The following is a 23,399-nucleotide window of genomic DNA, read 5'->3' as shown; positions in this document are numbered from 1 at the left end:
TGGAATTGAAAACGCAGATGGGAAAGTAGCCTAATGCTGTGTAACCCTTAGCGTCCCGGTATCTACTGAATTACACTGACATAATTCTGTCAGTGTAGTACAATAGATGGCAGGACTCTCGGGGGTCAGAATGGGAACTCGCAATGACATGCGCTGTGAGTTTCTCTCATTGAACTCGCATTTGTGTGTTTGGTTAAGCTGTGGCTCCAATATGAAATTAGCACATGAAAATAAATTATTCTACAAAGTATAAGCTTGTTCTAATTATGACATATTCCAAAAAAAAAAAGTCATTTGAATCAAGCCTCAGTTATAGGCCAATTTTTCTGTGATTTTCATGCAGATAAACAGTGGGGATCTGAACATTAGGATGAGTGAGTTCAGTATGATATTGCTTTATGGAGTTTGCACCCCTCACTGTTTCTTCCCTGTAGGCTACGTGGTGGTGATAAATGAGCAAGTTCAGAGCACTTTATGATAGATAGTTAATGTGCTGTGCCTGAGCCAACAGGCCTGAATCCTCGGCATCTGTCACAATTCCTAGTCATTAGCATACCTTTTATGGTTTCTTTTAAGAATAATTTCACCCATGATGTGTAGAGTACATCAATAAATGAATGAGGGGCTACTTAATCATAGACGAATAATGGTGTCTATCCTAATAGCTCATATTGGTAAGCAAATTGTTGCAATTTGTGCGCTCAAGTCTATGAATAGAACAATATTATAACTTGATAATTAACCTTATTTTGAAATGGAAAGACCTTAAGTGGTTGTGCAGTGCTACAATATTGATGACCTATCTTCAGGATAAGTCATGTTAGATCGGCAGGTGTCCAACTCTTGGCACCGCCACCGATCAGCTGTTTGAAGAGGTAGGTGCGCTTCGCTATCTGCTGCTTTCTCTTCAAATCTACCTGCGCAGCAGCATCTCAGTGTGATTACAACTGCTCGTCCCATTCACTTTAGACTGTGCCACCTCATCAAAGGAGATGACCTTACTGTCACGGTCCCTCAGGTGACTGATGTCAGGGATTCAAGGAGATTGTCTGGCTGAGCGTGGAGGAATCTAACAGTCTCCATGATTTCTCTTGATTCAGTGTTGATAGGGTTAATGACCACTTCCCTTTTCTCAGCTGTTGCTCAGTGGTCATCACTTCTACCCTTTATAGTCTCACCCCACCCTTCTGACTATGCGGTTGATAGCTTAATTTGGGTTTGGCTGAGCTGGTGTGAGATCCTCTTTGGTGTTCCTGTTCTTCCATCTTTACAGAAGTTAAGTGTCACATTTGTTTGTATTTGTTATATTCCCTGTTGTTGTATCTGGGCCTGAGACAGAGACTTCCATTCGTCCATCTGGGGAGGAATGGGTTGTCTCTGGTCCTAAGCTTATTCCAGGGCCTTATAGGGAAATCAGGGCCTATGTATCCTGCTTATGAATAGTCCTACCTTCAAGGTCTATTCATATTGATGGGTAGTCAGGGCCCGGATTAGGGTTGTCTAGGAGATAACCTGTTTCTTCCCTAGTTTCCAGGCCCAGTTACTGTTCCCCTTCCCTCCTGTGTTCAGTGTGGAGCCCCCCCCCCCCCACTGATTGTGACACTTACCTCTTCAAACACACCGGTGCAAAATGGCTATGAAAAACTGACCGTGTATCTGTTTTTAATGGCTTGTGTGAATGTAGCCTAAGGGTGGCTGCACACGGGGCAAATTCCGCACAGTTTTACATGCAGAAAACCGCAGCAAAGTAAAGTACCAGCAGAGTGTATGAGATTAGACAAATCATGTGTGCAGTTAGAAATCCTCTGCATGTCAATTGAGCCGTTTTTGGTACGGATTTCGCCCTTTTCAATGCAAAGGTAAGATCTGCAGCAAAACCACATCAAATCCACACCAAAAACACGCAAAAACGCAGGTTTACTATTTTAAAAAACTGCAGTCGTGTTCAGGTACCTTTTTTAGGCTGCTTTCTCACAGGCCTAGTTCACACTTCATTGATTTCCTTCAGTGATTTTGAGCCAAAACCAGAAGTGGAAGAAGCCTACACAGATGTAAGGTGTAATAGAAATATTTGCACCTGTTCTGTGTTTTTCACCTGCATCTGGCCTTAGTTCACAATCACTGATGGAAATCAAATGCTGTGTGAAAGCAGTCTCTGATCTCCTGACCTCATAGACACAATCAAACTGATAAAAACATGGCTTAAATAAGTGGTTATGGGGTCAGGAGATCGGAGATGAGAACTACACGAGCCCTCAGTTGATGGGATTCAAAGAAAACACAAAGTAACATATTGCAAGCAGACTGAATTTTAACTCTTGTATCTCAGAAACAGCTGTGCACTTTTAATAAAGACCTATTGAAAAAATTATTTGTAGCCCAAAACGAGTGAAATGCAATCTTAAAAAAATGCCCACAAAGGTGTCCATAGGCTTAAAGGAGTTGTCTCACTTCAGTAAGTGTCATCTATCATGTAGAGAAAGTTAGTACAAGCCACTTACTGATGTATTGTCATTATCCATATTGCTTCCTTTGCTGGCTGGACTAATTTTTCCGTCACATTAAACACTGCTCGTTTCCATGGTTACAGACCACCCTGTAATCCATCAGTGGTGGTCGTTATTGCACACTATAGGAAAAGCGCCAGCTTCTCTGGTGGCCGGGACCGTGAGAGCGCACATAGGCTTGTGCTTTTTCCTATAGTGTGCAAGCACGACCACCACTGATGAATTGCAGGGTGGTCTGTAACCATGGAAACGAGTAGTGTATAATGTGATAGAAAAATGAATCTAGCCAGCAAAGGAAGCAATATGGATAATAACAATACATTAGTAATAGGGATCGACCGATTATCGGTTTGGCCGATATTATCGGCCGATATTGAGGATTTTGAACGTTATCGGTATCGGCATCTATTTTGCCGATATTCCGATAACGTATTGGGAACACAGAACGCGCTGCTCTCAGCACTCTCTGTGTTCCCTCCACAGCACAGGGGAGAAGGAAGCAGTGTCTCCTCCCCCTGTGCTGCTGCTGCCGCTGCCGCCAATGAGAGGAGAGAACATAAGAGGAGGGGAGAGGGCTGTGGCCAGCGCTCCACCAATGAAGATAAGCCTTTCATTTATTCATATACAGGAGGCGGGAGCTGGCTGCAGAATCACATAGCCGGCTCCCGACCTCTATGAACTGTAGCTGTGATCTGCGGTAGTTAACTCCTCAGGTGCCGCGGATCGCAGGTACCGCTCATAGAGGTCGGGAGCCGGCTATGTGATTCTGCAGCCAGCTCCCGCCTCCTGTATATGATTGAGAGACTTATCTTCATTGGTGGCGCAGTGCGCCCCCCCCCCCCAAGCCCCCCAGTATTAATCATTGGTGGCGCAGTGCGCCCCCCCCCCCAAGCCCCCCAGTATTAATCATTGGTGGCGCAGTGCGCCCCCCACCCCCATCCCAATAGTAAAAACATTGGTGGCGCAGTGCGCGCCCCCCCCCCCCCCCCCCCCCCCCCCACCCAGTATTACTCATTGGTGGCAGTGGCCACAGGATCCCCTCTCCCCTGCTCCTCCGATCGGAGCCCCAGCAGTGTAAGCCTGGGGCTCCGATCGGTTACCATGGCAGCCAGGACGCTATTGAAGCCCTGGCTGCCATGATAAGCTCCATGCTGCTGTGTGCACTATGCACAGAGCAGCAGGGACAGTGTGAGCTCCTATTCACCCTGATAGAGATCTATCAGGGGGAATAGGACAAGGGTTCTAGTCCCTAAGGGGGCTAAAAGTTAGTAAAAAAAAAAAAAAACACAAAAATATTAAGTATAAATGAAAAAGATTTAAAAAAACAAAAATAAATACACATTAACAATAAACATTAAATTTCAGCAGATTTGTGTAGGAATTTTTTTTTTCTCCAAAAATGAAAATTCCCAGAATATCGGTATAAATTATCGGCTATCGGCCTGAAAGTTCACAAATTATCGGTATCGGCCCTAAAAAATCTATATCGGTCGATGCCTATTTGTGCCTCGTATTAACTTTCTCTACATGATAAATGCCACTTACTGAAGTGCGACAACCCCTTTAACTGTTGAGTGACAACTGTAGTGCACAAGATTGCCTACAAGTGATTTTGACTACAGCTGTAGCTCAATAGTTTACATCAATTAAAAGTACTATAAAAAGTCTAGGCATAGCCCCAGTCTTAACCATTTAAATTATATGTACCATAGAATGGTGCCCTTGAAAACTACAACCTGTCCACACACACAATTCAGCTACACTGATGAAATAGTAAACCATATTGTGTCCATGAATGCGATGATGAAAATACAAACTGTAGTTCTTGGTTATTAAAGGGGTTTTCCAGTCTCTCGATATTGATGTCCCTTCCTCCAGATATATGATAAGTGTCAGTGTCTTGTGTGCATCCAATACCCAGCAGCACCAGCTGATTTTGGCACGCTCAGAAACAGTGGACAGAGCTGAAAACAGATGGCCCGTCCACTGTGTAGTGGCTGTCCCAGTGTACTACAGCTTCTGCTTCCGACTTCTTCCACAGTTTACTTTCTGCACTGGAAGCTGCCAAAACCAGTTGATCGGTGGGGAAGCTGGGTGTTGAGCCTCCACCAGTCTGATATTGATGACCTATCCTGTGGATAGGTGTTTGATAAACAGGTCTGTTGTTAAAGGGTTAAAGTGATAACTATAAATATGAACAAAAGAGAATACAAACAAGGCAGTATAGATCCCATTATATATGTTGGTATATTTTTTAGTTGAAGGTGGGTAACAGCAGTACCATTAAGACACTGTAAGTGCCTCACTTACACAATCTGTGCATAATAAAACTATAATGAATGTGAATTTGCCATTAAACTGATTTTGTGCTTCGTGAAGATTTTCTCGGGTAGGATGTAACACAAGGTGCAATACTATGAAAAATTATTAACAACAAATCCAAATGTTATTAGGCTTCGCTGACCTGAATAGAAAACACTCCGGAAGGCATGGACTGGAGTTGGAAACAAGAACTCTGTAGAAGAAAACAGGAAAAATATAAGTAGCAAAGTCCAGCTTCTCCATAAGTGATATTCTTTATTAAATGAAAAATGTGCAGATAAAATCCATACTCTCCATACAGCATCATGATGCTGTATGGAAAGTATGGATTTTATCTGCACATTTTTCATTTGAATAAAGAATATCACTTTGGGAGAAGCTGGACTTTGCTACCTATATTTTTCCTATGAAAAATTATTGATGGCTTACTACATTATCGCTATGAATTGCATTATGCACAGTAGGAACAGTATAAGTGGAATTTAAAGTCAGATTATTATATCCCCAGGTACAATGGCATGCAAAAGTTTAGCCACTCCTGGTCAAAATTACTGTGAACAGTTGACCAAATTGAAGATGAAATGATCTCCAAAAGGCTTGAAGTTAAAGATGACAGATCCCCCTTTTGTATTTTAAGCTAAAATATTTTTTTATTTTCATCTTTTACATTTTCAAAATAACAAAAAAGTAAAAGGACCAGAAGCAAAACTTTGGGCTCCCTGCATGGTTAATACCTAGTAGCACCCCTTTTGGCAAGTATTGCAGCTTTTAAATGCATTTTGTAGCCAGGAAAGAGGCTGATTTTCATCCATCCTTCCTTGCAAAAGTCTTCCAGTGCTGTGAGATTCCTGAAACGCTTTCCATGCACTGCTCTTTTTGAGATCTATCCACTGATTCAATGATGTTCAGGTCGGGACTGTGTGGACCATGGTTAAACCTTCAGCATGCACCTTTGAGGTTGTCTATTGTGGATTTTGAGGTGTGTTTAGGATCATTACCCATTGTGGCAGCCATCATCTTTTCAACTTCAGCATTTTACAGTTGGTGTTATGTTTGCTTCCAGAATTTTCTAGAATTTCATTGAACTAATTCTTTCCTGTACCAGTGAAATGTTCCCTGTGCCATTGGGTGCAACACAACCCTAAAGCATGACTGATCCATACCCATGCTTAATGGTTGGAGTGGTGGTCTTTTCATGAAATTTGGTGCCCTTTTTTCTCCAAACATACCTTTGCTCATTGTGGCCAAAGAGTTGTATTTTAACCTAATCAGTCCACAGGACTTGTTTACAAAGTGCATCAGACTTGTTTAGATGTTCTTTTGCAAACTTCTGATTCAAAATTTTGTAGCGAAGATGCAGGAGAGGTTTTCTTCTTATAACTCTTGCATGAAGGCCATATTTGTGCAGGTGTTGCTAGGGCAATGTACCACAACTCTAGAATCTGCTAAATCTTCCTGAAGGTCTTTTGCAGAAAAGTGGGGGTTCTGATTTGCCTTTCTAACAATCCTACAAGCAGCTGCCTCTGAAATTTTTCTTGGTCTTCCAGACCATCTTTTGCCCTCTACGTTCCTCTTAACTGCTATTTCTTAATTATATTTGGAACTGAGGAAATGGCAATCTGAACAAGCTTTGCTACCTTCGTATAGCCTTCTCCTGCTTTGTGGGCCTCAACCATTTTCATTTTCAAAGTGTTTCTTAGAAGAACCCATGGTCACTATTTTTTGGAACAAGACTAAAGGAGTCTGGGTATTTGTAAAGCTTTGAAATTTGCATCACCTGGTCTTGACTAACAATTGTGATCAAGCCCTAACCCTAACAGACTATTTAAGGTTTGAGACCTCGGTCAAAGTTATCAGAGTGCTTAAATCTCCTTGGGTTCCCATACTCATGCATGCACTACTCTTTTACTTTTTTTTATTCTAAAATTGTACAAAAACTAATACACTGTTATTATTAAAATGTTGAAAAGTGTATGTTCATCTTTACACCCTTTGGAGATCATTTCATCTTCAACTTGCTTAACTATTCACAGTAACAGGGATTTTGATCAGGGGAGCCTAAACTTTTGCATGCCACTGTATTTTATCTCGACACTATGGACTGTAGCGTTCTCCTCCATTTCTGGTGATGCTGCTGTGATCCTTACTCCCGTACTGTCATCAGCAGGGTTGTCAGCTGGTATGGGTAAAATGGACAGCTGGTAGAACCGACATTAGAGGGAATGCTTGAGTAACTGTTCTGGTGGTATATTAAAATGTGTTTTTTTTCTTTCCCTGTAACTGCAGAAAATTAATAGGGCATTAAATTCTAACTGCAGTGCAGTACGCCCCATGTAAGACTTGTCCTTTGACAAATTAAAGATCATTCTTTTTCATTGTGTGGGACAGTGTATCACAGCCATCCGCCATATTAAAGCTTAATCAGTAGCAATGTTACATTAATTACTGGAATGACTTTATATATTAGCTAGATTGCTGAATGTAAATGTTGGATTGCATTAACCAAAGCATCTAATTGCCAGAAGGAAAATAACCATCAGGTTTGCTGCAGGCCTCAATCACAATGTTTCAGCTGTCACCACATTTATTATACAGGCTGATAACTTCTAACATTTGTGTGGCTGTTAATGCATTACACGCACACTGTGAAATGAGTTATGAAATGCGATGCGGCTGCGGTAGTGTTGAAAAATAGTTGAGTAGGGAAATAGAATAAATAAATGAGCAGTCTATGAATTGTTGTGTTGAGCCGCTTAATGATCTCTGTCTAGGTGACACTGGCACCTGAACTTGTTTGTGATTGGATGTGACCTTTTAAAAGGGGTTATCCTCAGGATAGGCCATCAGTATCACATTGGCAGGGGTCCGACACACCGAACCCTGCAGATCAGCTGTTTAGTTGTAGTTTTGGTGGTTAAACTGCACAGCTCCTTCCATTGTGTAGTGGATGTAACTGGTAATTGGGGTGTTACTACCATTGATGTGAATGGGAGCAACAGGGTAATTACCTGCTCTGCCTGCTATAAACAATGGAAGTCGCTGTTCACTTTCAGCGCTGGATCTACATTTGAACAACAGTAGTATGGGTTGTCAGACCCCCCCACAATATTGATAGGCAATCCTGAGGATAAGCCATCAAAATCATGGACACCCTGTTTAAAGGGTTTCTATCACTTCGTATGCCATAATTAGCTCTCAGACACTAGCGATCCGCTAGTGTCTGCTCTGGCCAACCATCCTAATATAAGAGCTTTTTGGGCAGCCGTTTTGCTAAAAAAATAACTTTCATAAATATGCTAATGAGCCTCTAGGTGCTATGTGGGCGTCATTAGCACCTAGAGGCTCCGTCTACCTTCATACACAGCCACCGCCCACCGCGTCCCTCCAGCCCGCCCATCTCCTGATGAATGCGATCCTCCGTGTGACGCAACGGACGAATTCTCGCGCATGCGCCGTGCGCGGCTGTATTCGGCGCATGCGCAGAGAATGTGACCGCTTCCCTGCTCAGACATCTCCACTGCGCCTGCGCCGATGACGTCATAGTGCTCCAAGGAACAGGCGCAGTGGAGATGTCTGAGCAGGGAAGCGGTCACATTCTCTGCGCATGCGCCGAATACAGCCGCGCACGGCGCATGCGCGAGAACTCGACCGCTGCGTCACACGGAGGAGGACATGGGCGGGCTGGAGGGACGCGCTGGGCGGTGGCTGTGTATGAAGGTAGACGGAGCCTCTAGGTGCTAATGACGCCCACATAGCACCTAGAGGCTCATTAGCATATTTATAAAAGTTCTTTTTTTAGCAAAACGGCTGCCCAAAAAGCTCTTATATTAGGATGGTTGGCCAGAGCAGACACTAGCGGATCGCTAGTGTCTGAGAGCTAATTATGGCATACGAAGTGATAGAAACCCTTTAAAGGGAATGTCTCATGTATTTAGTTTTTTGTTTCATTAGGCTACTTTCACATTTGCATTTTTGCTGTCCATTTTTCTTTTTTTTTTTTTAGATCCGACAGGGGATTTCAAAACCACAGCAAAAAGCTGTTATAGTAATACATCCGGCTGCATGTGTTCAGAATTGATCAGGTTGTATTATATCGAAAATGAAGATACTGGATCAGGCACTAAAACCATTGCAAGTCAATTGGCGTCGGACATGAAAAAAAGGGATCCAGCACCATTGATTTAAATGGTTTTGGGTGCTGGAACCGGCTTCTTCAGTTAACCATGCCACACACAGAAATATTATTATTCTATATATATATATATATATATATATATATTTTTTTTTTTTAGTCCGGCATGGGAACGCAACAAATCGGAACTGAATGCATTATGTTTTGGTTTGTTCAGTTTTGTCCCCATTGACAATGAAAGGGGACAAAACTGAAGCATTGTGCTGCTGTTTTGAGACCCTGTGCCAATCTCAAAATCGGACAGCATAACGCTGATGTGAAAGTAACCTTAATTAGATGCAAGTCTGTAGACAAATAATGTGTGTTCTTTGCAGTTTTGTGGCAATTTATTTTAAAAAGACTGACCCACAATATTGAGGTATATATAATCACTTATTTTATTGCATAGTATGGAAGCCCTATATGTGAAAAACAAGACCAAATAAATCTAGATTAACAATTTGCTATTAATTTGGCTCAGGGCTTCTGTGCAAACATTTACAATAAAAATAAAAATGGTGCACTACAATAGAAAATGCAATTGACAATATATGGCTAAACTGATATTAAAATGAGACTTTCACCAATATATTCTTATATTAAGAACATACCGGAGCCCGCGCACCCCGTCAAGGTCTCTCAATGTTGCACAGGACCTAACACTAACCTATCTATGCCATATGAGCAATTACAGATAGGGGCATAGAGTCCGACACACAGCCAACAACTACCAGTTACCTCCAGTGTGAAATCACACATACAATGGGAGGAGGCTGTGAGTCCCACCTATCACTGACTCGTGTGTCGCAGGCTGCACTGGGTGCGCGGGCTCCGGTATGTTCTTGATATAAGAATATATTGGCAAAAGTCTCAATTTAATATCAGTTCGAGGATCTAGCCATATATTGTCAATTGCATTTTCCATTGTATTGCACCATTTTTTTTTTTTATAAATGTTTGCTTTATATAGCCAATTACATCCACACATTTGGCTCACCCGTGTAGGATGTTTCTGTGGTACATCTGGTCCGCTGCCGACATCCTCCATTGTATGCTTTTTTGCTGGGGATTGCTGTTAGCAACGGATCACATGTGCAGGATTTGCTCCCCCGATTATACACTGAACAAAAATATAAACGCAACACTAAAATGGCACAAGCTACTCTAAAACTTGAAAATGTCAGTCCAGGAAGAGGGGTGGGCTAAAGGTTTTGGTGAGAGAGTGCAAGTGAGCTGTATACATACAGTATTCTACAGCATATTCTGTATAATAAAAATATCAAGACCTATAAACCCATTAATGCACAACTTTTTTTTTTTTTTATAGAAATAAAATTTAACTAAATGATATAGCCACAATTCAAATATTTTCTGGTACTACAGTAAGTTTGGGACAGAGGCATCTTTCTACTCTCACTTTAATTACCTGTATGAGTGTTTGTTTTTTGTTTTTGTTTTTTTTACAATAAAATTATGTATCAGTGAGTTTTTAGTCGTCAGAAATGCTCATTCTAAAAGGGATATTCCAGTATGCACAAGTTATCCCCTTTCCACAGGATAGAGGATAACAGATCAGTGGGGGTCCTACCGCTTGGACCCCCACCGTTCACGAGAATGGGTACCCTATACCCCTTGCAGGACCCTTGCTGCTCCCCTAAAATGACTGGAGCAGCTGACCATTTCATTAATTTCTATGGGAGTTCCAGAGATAGCAGAGTAGCCAATAGCCTTGTACGTACCGGAATACCCCCTTAAAGTGGATGCTGCTTGTTAATTTGTATGCAATGTGATACAGCATTTTTGTACTTGTCTCCAGAAGATGGCTTGATGCAATTGCCTTCTGTATATTGTATGCTGATGTAGTTATGATAGATCGCCATTTAGAGTGTTTGACTTGATGCCCCTACCATTTGTGTAAGATCAGAGCAATGGTCAGAAGGGACTTAGCCTTTGACCTTAAAATCTCGATGGAGAGGCAAACTGTCTCCTTCTGTAATGACTTGTGCATTTAACATGGATTTTTCCAACAACTGAGCGTATCGTCATGAGACTTTTTTTTTTTTTCCCCCCTTTCACTTGTTACTGTCTGTTTCTGACATTAAAGAAGCACTTTAATTTTATTTTTTATAATTTTACATATATTACTAATGCTCCCCCCCTCCCCCCGTATTCTAGCAGTGTAAACTCAGTTGTATCCATACATTTTGAATCTTTTCATTATGGGAACCTGGTCATTTGATCTCCACCCTTACCGCTTGCAACTGGGAACAGTATCCCCTCATCCCTCAGTCCCCTGTTTTTAACTTTTTACTACCACTTTAGTTGTTTACTTTTTATTTATCCTTATTTTACTTTTGGGTCCCTTCTTTGTTGTTGTTGTTTTTACCCATATTTATTAAAAGTTAGACGTATTCAGGTTTTAATAATTACCAGTACATTTATCTATGAAGAAAATAGGACTTTGAACCACACCTTTGGGCTACATGCACATGAACGTTGTTTGTTTCCGTGTCCTTTCCGTTTTTTTTTTTTTGGCGGATAGGATGCGTGTAGCCTTAAACAGCTGATGGACAGGGTGCTGATGACCTATCCTTAGTATCCTTTCAGCTCACAGTATGCCGTATTTTTCGCCCTATAAGACGCACCGGCCCATAAGACGCACCTAGGTTTTTGAGGAGGAAAATAAGAAAAAAATTTTTTTTAACCAAAAGGTGTGCTTTTGGTGGGTTTTGAACGAATGGTGGTCTGTGAATGACACTACTATGGGGGATCTGAGGGGGGGCACTGTTATGGGGGGTGGGGGTGATCTGTGGATGGCACTGCTATATATGCCGGTGGCATGCAAATGCGGCGGGGCCGGTGCGGTCACTGTACTCCGGCCCCGCCGCTCACTCACTGCTTTATTGCCTAAACCTTTTATAATAACTTTAATTGAAGTTCCGATCCCCAGGCCCATCTGTACTACTTACTAAATGTCCTGTAGCAGGCAGAGCAGGGCGGGTGGCAGGCCGTAACTCACTGACGTCACGTGCCTGCGCCGCCTACTTTATGAATGATGTAGGCGGCGCAGGCACGTGGCGTCAGTAAGTTACGGCCGGCCGGCCGCCTTGCTCTGCCTGCTACAGGACATTTAGTAAGTAGTACAGATGGGGCTGGGGATCGGAACTTCAATTAAAGTTATTATTATAAAAGGTTTAGGCAATAAAGCAGTGAGTGAGCGGCGGGGCCGAAGTACAGTGACCGCACCGGCCCAGCCGCATTTGCATGACACCGGCCCCTCCTCCCTCCCCCTCCAGCTGATACATCGCAGTCTGCGATATAAAATGGCAGCATTCGCCCCATAAGATGCAGAGTGCATCTTATGGGGTGAAAAATACGGTATTTAGAAATTATTTTTTAGTGTCTCCCGTTGTTGTTTTTTCTGCCCTGGTATGTACTAGGTACCGTAATCCTGAGCTTTTCTTCAGTAAAACTGTGCTGCCGTTTCTGAAGTTGGGAATCGCTTTATCACCTCTTTATGTGATAAATGTAACAGCAGACAAATTCCTCTCGGTGTCTATATGAGTGCCATCTTGATAGATGGGCCTCCCACATCAAAAGCTATAATCTGATTTATGTAAGGCTCTGCACATGGCAAATCAGATTGCCGCAGATAACTTACGGGGGACCTGCTCTTTGCACTCTGCAGTAGTGTCACTAGAGGGCTTTATTCACAGATCTCCAGCTGAATGTTAACATCTGCTGTGTAATGTCTTCGTGCAGACCTGCTTTTTATTATGTTGCTTTTTATTATGATGCTTTTATGGTTTCTAAAGACCATAACGGTCAAACATATTACATAAAGGTTATACAAAAATAATGTACATGCGCTAATATGAGTGGAGACATTGGGAATTTTCATAGCGTTATTAATACAAACAACATTATACCACTGACTTCGGTGATGTTACTGTTGGATTTGTCAGTTGCTTTAAAGGGAGTCTGTCGCCACATTTTGACATTATAGACCGCTTACATAGCGCTGTAGCATAACTGTAGATGATTCAAATGGTACCTTTGTTGTGTTATTGTGAAGTTCACCCGAGGCAAAAACGGGCTTTTATTTGTATGTAAATGAGGGCTCGCAAGTGCCCAGCGGCGGCGTTCACTTCGTTGGAGCCCAGGCTGCTCTGCCTCTTTTGCTCATATCCTCGCCCTTCTCTTTCCTTGCGTCCTCCTTGCTCTCCTAGCGAGATCCCGCGCCTGCGCTCTCCCTTGCTGGGCCGGAGGCATGCGCGCTGCGATGCCCATTGTGGGCACGGCATCACTGTAGCTACTGCGCCTCTGGTCCGCCTCCTTGCCGCTGGTTTTGTGACCAACGCCACAAAACCAGCGGCAAGGAGGCGGACCAGAGGCGCAGTAGCTACAGTGATGCCGTGCCCACAATGGGCATCGCAGTGCGCATGCCCCAGCCCAGTGAGGGAGAGCGCAGGCGCGGGATCTCGCTGGGAGAGAGAGGAGGATGCAAGGGAAGAGGAGGGCGGGCAGAGGCTGGGGCGGGGATATGAGCAAAAGAGGCAGAGCAGCCTGGGCTCTAACGAAGTGAACGCCGCCCCTGGGCACTTGCGAGCCCTCATTTACATACGAATAAAAGTCTGTTTTTGCCTCGGGTGAACTTGACAAGAACACAACAAAGGTACCATTTGAATCATCTACAGTTATGCTACAGCGCTATGTAAGCGGTCTATAATGTCAAAATGTGGCGACAGACTCCCTTTAACATTCAACTGCTTGGTAGACAAGCTTATAAACCTCCTTAATTAACATTTTTCATTGACTATGTACATGTAGACGGCAAAATGCGTAGTCTTATAAAATAGTCGTATTTCATGTTAAGATGGGAGCCTTTGCGGTGGTGCACCCAAGTTCTTAAAAGGACCCTTTTTTAAAACCAAAAAAGAGGCTTTTTCATTTCAGAAACATTATAATTTTGCAGGATTTTACCAAAGATAAACCCTTGTATTTTTAAATAGACATGTCCTATTCAACAGACTTGCCACCGCAGCCCTTCTACCAATTCTAGGGGCCCGCCTTACAGTGTTCAGAATGATTGCATCCTTCCAGAAGTGTGTAGCGAGGGGTTCAAAAAGGGGGGCCTGAATGGGGCTCCAGTCCAGGTAATGCCACAACATGACCACCACCAGTACTAAATAGTGACTGAGCAATATTAAAATACTATTGCTGAAGAACACATACTATAAAGAGACTAGTATTATCAATAACACCACCCCCCCCCCCCCCCCCCCATACAATGACCATATAGTGGTGGATGTGAGTGTTACACAGGTGCTCTGAAGACCGTATAGGTAATTACCAGGGGCAGATTGGCATTGTAACCCACCAGGGACCCCAAGGTGGATAAAAATCAATGATTTTTTTTTTTTTATATAAAAAAAATCTGGTTATTTTATTTAAATCTGATTTTTTTTTTTTTTTTTATATATAAAATGCTTTTTGAGGAAAACATATTACCATCCAAAGATTATTCTATCATGAAATAAAGATTAGTTTTTTAATTATGTAGAATAAGGCTGTATATGTTTACATATAATTATGTAGAATAAGGCAGTTTACAGTGTCTTTGAGTGGGCAGCCTTGGCGCTGCAGTTAACAAACACTGGCTGATGCCTCCACACTCCATGGGCGGCAGTGCAGGTTAATAGTTCCTGCTTTCTGCCACACTTCATAATGCTGGTTGTATCAGCTGCTGACCTGTGATCGGTTGACAGGTCAGCTGTAGACAGTGACACAGTGGAGGAGGGCCGAGAGCAGGAGATTACTTGCTGCTGTCTGCAGTGCTGCTCTTCCTACTGTTTAGCAGAGCGGTTCATCCTGTCCTAGTCCTCTCTGTGGTGCAGCTTCACTGGCAGCAGGCTTATTAGTTCCCAGTCATGCCATCCCGTTCCCTGTCCCTGCTGAAGAACAGCATCCCCACAGCATGATGCTGCCACCACCATGTTTCACTGTGGGGTAGTGTGTTCAGGGCATTGCGCAGTGGTAGTTTTCCCTCCACACATAGCGTTTTACATTTAGGCCAAACAGTTCAACTTTGGTTTCCTCTGACTACAGCACCTTCTTCCACGTTTGTTGTGTCCCTTACGTTGCCTGTAGCAAACTGCAAATATGACTTCTTATGGCTTGCTTTAAAAAATAGCTCTCTTCTTGCCACTCTTCCATAAAGGCCAGATTAGTGGAGTACATGACTAAGGCCTATTGCACACGGACGTTTTTTTCCCCCGTTTACTGGCCGTTTTTTGCGTTCCGTATACGGAACCATTCATTTCAATGGGTCCGCAAAAAAAACGGAATGTACTCCGTATGCATTCCGTTTCCGTTTTTCCGTTCCGTTTTAACATAGAACATGTCCTATTATTGCCCGCAAATCACAGTCCGTGGCTCCATTCAAGTCAATGGGTCCGCAAAAAAACGGAACGCATACGGAAATGCATCCGTATGTCTTCCGTTTCCGTTCCGTTTTTTGCTGAACCATCTATTGAAAATGTTATGCCCAGCCCAATTTTATCTATGTAATTACTGTATACTGTATATGCCATACGGAAAAACGGAACGGAAAAACGGAACAGAAACGGAAACACAATGGAAACAAAAAACGGAACAACGGATCCGTGAAAAACGGATCGCAAAACACTGAAAAAGCCATACGGTCGTGTGCAATAGGCCTAATAGTTGTCATTTGGACAGAGTCTCCCACCTGAGCTGTGGATCTCTGTAGCTCCTTCAGAGTGACCATTTGCCTCTTGGCTGATTCTCTAATTGGTGCTCTCCTTGCCTAGGTTGTCAGTTTAGGTGAACTGCCATGTCTTGGTAGGTTTGCAGTTGTGCCATACTCCCTTCATTATCGGATGATAATGGATTTAGCAGTGCTCCATGAGATGTTCAGTGCTTGGGATATTTATTTTTTATTTTTATAAACTAACCTTGCTTTACACTTCTTCATAACTTTATCCATGACCTGCCTGGTGTGTTCCTTGGTTTTCATGATCTCGTTTCATCAGTAATGTTTTCTAACAAACCTCTGAGGCCTTCATAGAACAACTGTAGTTATACTGAGAATAAAATACACACTGGTGGACTCTATTTACTAATTAGGTGACTTCTGAAGGCAGTTGGTCACACTGGATTTTATTTAGGGTCATCAGAGTACAGGGGGCTGAATACACGCTATACTTTTCAGATTTTTATTCATTAAACATTTTGAAAACCATGTATTACCACCTTTTCACTTCACACATACTTGCTACTTTGTGTTGGTCTATCACATAAATATCTAAAGGGGTATTGCCATCACATACAATGGGGGCATATCGCTAGGATATGCCCCCATTGTCTGATGGGTGCGGGTCCCACCTCTGGGACCCGCACCTACAAGGAGAATGGAGCGGGTATAGCTGTGGCTGGAGGACCCCGGGTTTCCCAGGGTCCGTCCACCGCCAAGCGCTGCTTCCATACAAGTGAATGGGAGTGCACCGCACACGCGCACCCCCGCTCCCATTCATTTCTATGGGGCAGACGGAATTATTTTTTTGGCGGCCTCATTGAAATGAATGAAGGGCGGTTGCGCATGTGCAGTGCAGCCTCCATTCATTTCCCTGCTCCGTTCTCGTTGTAGGTAGGGGTCCCGCACCTATCAGACAGCCCCCATTGTATATAATGGGAAAACCCCTTTAATTTTGTTAGAGAGAGAGAGAGCTAAAATGTGCTTATTGTAATTTATTTTGCTTACTTGCATTTTTGTGAGTACTGAATTAAGCTATTCCTGTATCTGTAGATACCAGTGAATTGTTCATGAATACTGATGGTTTTTATTTAGAGAAGTTTGTTCTGTAAACAGTACTGTGCTGTGGAGCACAATGGTAAGGCTTCTGTCTCCCAAACACTAGGTAGTGAGTTCAAACCCCCCTCGTAACATATTAAAAGTACAGACTAAACATTTTAAGTATACAGGGGTATCCCCATACCCTGTCAAAATGATGTGTTTGGGGTAGGGCTGCAGCAAACGATTAATTGTAAAAATTATCGGTAGAATACTCGATTGCTAAAATAATAGAGTACTCTAATAAGAAAAAAATACATTAATTAGACTGTTTTCCTTTATAAAAACTCATCAGAACCCCTGCCATCAGTCCCCAACACCCTTCGTTCCCCCCTGTGTGATCAGCCCAAGTGCATCTGTTCCCCCCCCCCCGTGCCATCAGCTCCATTCCCCCCAGTGCCATCAGCTCCGTTCCCCCAGTGCCTCCGTGCCATCCATTTCCATGTCCCCCATTCCCCCAGTGCATCCATGCCATCCATTGCCATGTGATGTCCCCCACTGCCATCAGATCAGCCCCTCCATGCCATGTCCCCCACTCCCTCAGTGCCATTAGAACAGCGCATCCATGCCATGTCCCACACTCCCCCAGTGCCATCTGCCCCTCCATGCCATCTATTGCCATGTCCCCCCCCCCCCCAGTGCCTCCATGCCATCCATTACCATGCCCCTCCAGTGCCTCCATTGCCATCTGTCCCCCTCCCCCAGTGCCATCAGATCAACCCCTCCATGCCATGTCCCCCAGCGCCATCAGCCCTTTTATGCCATTTCCATCCATGTCCCCCAGCGCCATCAGCTCCAACATGCCATTTCCATCCATGTCCCCCAGCACCATCAGCCCCTTCAAATCACAGGTGCCCCCAACCCCCTTCCCCCCGGCAGATTCGGTCCCCTGCTAACTTATACTTACCTTTCCTGGCAGTGCGCTGACATGGAGTCCGCAGGAGACGGACCGCATCTTCTTCCCACTACCTGGCATGCACTTTGCAGGACCTGACGTCACACACAGCGCCAGCCAGCGCGCTGACTATGTGCACGTAAGGCCCTGGCAGCGCGGTGCGGACGGGAGGCCACGGAGCGGTGAGTGAGAGTAAACGAATCCCTGCTCGAGGATTTTTTTGCATCGATTACATCGATTGAATCTTTGCCCTAGTTTGAGGATACCCCTTAAAGATGAAATAGGACTCTAAGAGCATAGCAGGGTCACCTTGTTGTGTTAAAGAGTGGATATGATGTAAACGAGAACAATCAGGCCACAGGGAACAGAACGGTAATTTGCCAATCTGCCCCTGTCTGTGGAGGAGAGCACAGCATGAACAGGTTTGCACTATGCAGTATGATGGTGATTCAGCCCATAGCTGGGCATTATTTAGTGCCAGGTGCCACAGCCAGCGTTTATACTGCCCTTTCCTGGCTCAGATGTGACACCTCTAAGAAATGGAAGCAGCTGCTGCAGAACCTCCTTGCAAGTATCTGCATCACAGTATGATTCCACCCAGTCGGTGCCAAGGCCTGTGTGACAGTTCCTCACTACCTCAGTGCTCTGTACTCCTCTCATTTCTGTGCCGGGTATCCCGCAGATGCTCTTTTGCAGCGCACATCATTCTCCTCACACTCCAGTTCAGCCTCCCCCATCCTGAGGAGTTTCTTGGCCAGTATTGGGGGACATGCTGTTCTAGCACCCTCTGTATCTTTTTTCAACCTACTGAATATTCCCATCTTGCTGATAAATACTTGCTGAGAACGCGATACTGCCCTAAGTATGCCCTGTACAAAGTAACCTTTTGAATGTAATAAGGTCCTCAGAATGCCCACTAAAAAGTAATGTGGCCTTTAAAAAGTAATGTCCTCCTAAATTTCCTCTTAAGAAAGAATACCCCATGAGTACCTCTTTAAATAGTAATAATGCCACGAGTGCTCTCTTAAAAAAGAAATAACACCTTATGTGCCACCAAAGTGCCGCAAACTGGTATAATTGCCACCTTTTTCCCCAAGTTAAAAAATAAAGCTATGTTCTCTCGATCAGGGCATGAAGGCATCCTCTTGCCTGCATAGTTAGGGGTCCTGGCACAGGCATGTAATGCAAATACCTCTTTGCACTGGTGCATGGTATTCAAGTTCTGTAGGCTGAAGACCTAAAGTTGCCTGTGGTCTACAAGATGGTGAGGGGCATGATACTTGTGGCTTCCTGCTCTGCCGCAGGTTTCAATTGTACTGATATTGTTGTATCATAGATTCCATCTCCATATCCATAGAGTCATCTCCAGCCTGTTGTGTATGTACAGTATTTTTCGCCTTTAAGACTCTCTCTTTCCCTCCCCAAAAGTACCAAAAAGATGCCACAGAAAATGCAGGTGACCAAAAATAAGTGTGTGGTTATTCTAGTATTTTTAAAGAACACAATAAAAACAAGTGCAAATTTATTGATAGTATTTGAAAATAGTCTTTGTGGATATTATGCCACTGTTTGCTGCTGTTCTACAAAAATTGGAAATTGTGCAAAATAAAATAAAGAATTTTAGGCTACTTTCACACTTGCGTTTTTTGCGGATCCGTCATGGATCTGCAAAAACACTTCCGTTACAATAATACAACCGCATGCATCCGTCATGAACGGATCCTGTTGTATTATGTCTTTTATAGCCATGACGGATCCGGCATGAACACCATTGAAAGTCAATGGGGGATGGATTCGTTTCTATTGTGTCAGAGAAAGCTGATCCATCCCCATTGACTTACATTGTGTGCCAGGACTGATCCGTTTGGCTCAGCTTCGTCGGGCGGACACCAAAACGCTGCAGGCAGGGTTTTGGTGTCCGCCTCCAGAGTGGAATGGAGACTGATCGGAAGCAAGCCGATGCATTCTGAGCGGATCCTTTTCCATTCAGAATGCATTAGGGCAAAACTGATCCGTTTTGGACCGCTTGTGGGAGCCCTGAACGGATCTCACAAACGGAAAGCCAAAACGCTAGTGTGAAAGTAGCCTTACCTGTCGCCTATTGGACCACTCTTGTTGAACCTTTTATACCGAAGGCAAAATAATCCTGCAGTATGTATTGTGGCCAAATGTTTCTTTTCTTTTACCTCCTGTTTGTCCAACTGTGAATTTAAATTGAATTTTATATATGTAGAGCTTGAAGCCTATTGCTTCCAACTGTTCAAGGAACGTGCAGTCTCCTGCCAGGGGAGTGTATTCTTTATTGTTATTCTTTTTGTGTTTGATAATCCTGTTTATCTTTCACGTGTTCTATGTTTTTCTGCCTTAAAATACGCTTATGATGAGAAACTATTTTTTAATTTTCTGTTAATATTGGCTTACAGTATTAATATTTACTGTGTATCCTATGGGTATCCTTTTTATTAGTGTCTTTTGAGTCCCAATGTTGAAGGTCACAAATGTAACAGCTGCTCGTCTTTTGACCTTTCATGGTCTTGACCTTCTCTTTTGTATGTACCAGTCAGAGGGTCCGTATGTTTTTCATGTTGCGTGACCTTTTTCTTTCTTTGCAAGTGGCTTTTAATAAGAAACAACAAGAACAAGAAATCATGAAGAATAATACATGTATTACTGTTACTAGGGCTGTATAGAAATAAAAGCATGGCTATAGCACAATGTAAGTGCTGTTTGCTGTCCTTTATTCAGTAATGCTGGTCAGTTTTTAAGAGATTATAAACCAAAAAAAAAAAAACCTTGGATAGCACATCCACATACTATGCAGTGATCTTTTGCTTCTCAGCAGAATTAACTGTGCATCAGGCACGTTGTATACTTTTTGACCAAAATGTATGGCAGCCGCTGCCAATACAGAACTGCATTCACAGGCGGCGCGACCCGGCAGCCAAACAACACCCCAGCTGTCAGGCTAAGCCCCCTTTGGCATTGAGCCACACCAACCCACAGGCACAGCCTCACAGCAGCAACAGCCGCCATGCTGCACTGCACCATGTGAACAGATCTAAAAAAAAGCTTATCTTACCATGTTGTCTCAGAAAGTAAACTGAGACCAAGTATGTATTAATTCTTATTGTCATGTGCCGGGGATCTTGGGTAAGTCTCCGGGACATCTGGAAAACAGGCACAGACTAAACAGACCAAGGTCAATCAGGACTTTAATACACAAGTAATAAAAGCAAATGACAGAACCAGGAAACCAAAATGTACTGCAAGGATCAGCCAGTGTGAACCCACTGTGCCACTGGCAATACTCTGGAGGGGCGTAACTAAGCAACACCAGGTCTTCACTAGCGCCTCTGGTGGTGAGGATAGACTTGAGCCATGGTAGTTGCCAGGGGCTACTCCAGAGAGTAAACCAAGTCATTGGCAGCCGGAACAGGCGGGCACGGAGATACCTACGAAGGTACCAATAGTACTAGACTCCACAGACAGACAGACAGGCAGAGCCAGAGACATACCAGAAACAGGTAGAGCAGAGACGGAAGCAGTTACCTGCGCTGCAAGCAACGGGAGCAAGCGGCCCCAGGCAGAGCTGCACACGGAAGGTGAAAGGGCATACACAAACACAGGAATTCCCCCTGCGGGGAAACTAGGAACCTTCCGGAGGAACTGTCGTACTGACATGAACAAAACATCAGAAGCAGAAACAACTGCCAGACAGGATACGGAACAGAACAGAATCGGATGCAGTTAAGCACTGCTAGGCTTACACATACTGAACAGGTAACCGAAAACATGACAAACGACATAAATGCAAAAATTTACTGAAGTGCGGACAGAATGACCTATAGGATCAGCAGCAAGGGGGCAACACATAGACGGAGTACAGACAGAACCAAGCAGAGAACTGACCTACAGACAAAAGCACAAACACTGACCCCCCAGCGGCCAGCTCACAGGAATATAAGGTTGCCTAATGAGGGCACCTGGGAGGACACACCCCTGGAAAAACACAGGGAGATTAACCCTTCCAGGTCAGGGAGAAACAGAACCCTGCAGTACGGAGCATTGCCTATGGCAACCAGGAACACTAAACCAGAATACAGGAACAGAAATGCAGATACAGTCAAAGGGGTACACACATACACAGGCAGAGTACACACTAGACACCGCAGCCAGCACGCAGCCCCTAGCAACCAGCCTATACAGAAACCTGCAGCCAGTACTCAAGGGGACGTGCAGTCAGCGTACACTGCAACACACGTCACAGTGAACCGCACCGTGACACTTATGCAGTCTTCTGCTAAATAAAAACACGTGTCAAAAGGGAGGAATCAGAGAAAAAGCATGGATCTCACAGCCACATGCTATGCGTTGCTCTTTTGCCTGTCAGCATGAATAATCATCTGTACACAAGGCACTTTGTATACTTTTTGATCAAAATGCATAAGCCCACTCACTACATCAAGGTGACCTTTTTTGACTGGTCGCCTTGTCGTGCTGCTCCAATTTAGCTTAGGGACCCACTTGAAAGAGGCCACAGGGATGTGATAAGTGGGCTTATGAATTTTTAACAAAAGTATATTAAGTGCCTTGTGTACAGTTTTTATTAATTATTATTTATTGATTAGGGTAAGGTTAGGGTGACGCTAGGGGTGTCACAGTGTACTATACATCTTTGTGCACGCCCCATTGTGTTTATTATTGGCCTAGAGGGGCTTTTCTATGTATATCTAATAAGTTATGTATTTTTGATTGACATTCTGTGATATAAAATGATTTTCTCAAAAGATCAAACTGGTATCTAATTGCATTTCCATTTCCTTACAAAAATGGTTCTGTAATGTCTTACCCAATGTCACAATTGGGTTTATATTTCACAAAAGAGAATGCAAAGTACATATAAAATCTTTCTGTTCATGTTGCCTGTATTTTCTTGTTTTCCATGCATGTGCTTAAGGAACTAAATGGTCAAGTAAGTAGATATTCATTTGTCTTTTTTTTTTTTTCTTGTTTTGTTTTTGTTTTTTGTTTTGTGAGACCAAATTGTGTCTTGTTTGTAATGGTAATGTGCCAGCTAGGCTAGGTTCATGGTAGTAGGCTTTCTGCCTGGGAAATACTGCTGCATGCCGGATATAGTGTACTGTGTATAGAGGCTGGGGATTTGCTGGTATCTGGATACAGTGCGGCTCAGTAGTCTGTTACCAGCGTACACAATAATGATGTGAATGAAGCCTCAGCACTTTTACAGTTTTTTTTTTTTTTTGTAGGGGGGGTTTCCTCATTTTCTCTTCATTTGGTAGATATTTGATCTTACTATTTTTTTTTTTTAAGGTGTTATCACATGATTAAGGTTAAAAATAAAAATCAGACCTCCTCTTAATACATGTCAGGCTCTTTCCAACAAAGCTAGAGGCAGCCCTGTACCTCACCTGGACCCAGAGATCTGTCCCTTTATTGCCCCAATCGCTTTGCTACATTTAATTCAGGCTGACAGCTAGGGTGGCCAGACATCCGGTTTTAGTCTGGTTTTCTGGCTCCCTGTCCTCTGTCCGGCGCAGGGTCTGGACGGACTGTCCACCCTTTCAGTAGCTCACGCTCAGACAGCAGCACTGCGCTGTCTGAGCGTGAGCT

General features: G+C 43.5%; 1 protein-coding gene across 1 annotated transcript in view; it reads left to right on the top strand.

Moving 5' to 3' along the window:
• Positions 1-23,399, top strand: part of CHCHD3 (coiled-coil-helix-coiled-coil-helix domain containing 3) — a 153,052-nt gene that overhangs the window by 45,564 nt on the left and 84,089 nt on the right. The window lies entirely within an intron of this gene.

The sequence above is a fragment of the Bufo bufo genome, chromosome 1, assembly GCF_905171765.1.
Source record: "Bufo bufo chromosome 1, aBufBuf1.1, whole genome shotgun sequence".
NCBI lineage: Eukaryota > Metazoa > Chordata > Amphibia > Anura > Bufonidae > Bufo > Bufo bufo.
Note: the sequence above shows the minus strand (reverse complement) of the source record. Positions and strands in the feature narration are given on the sequence as shown.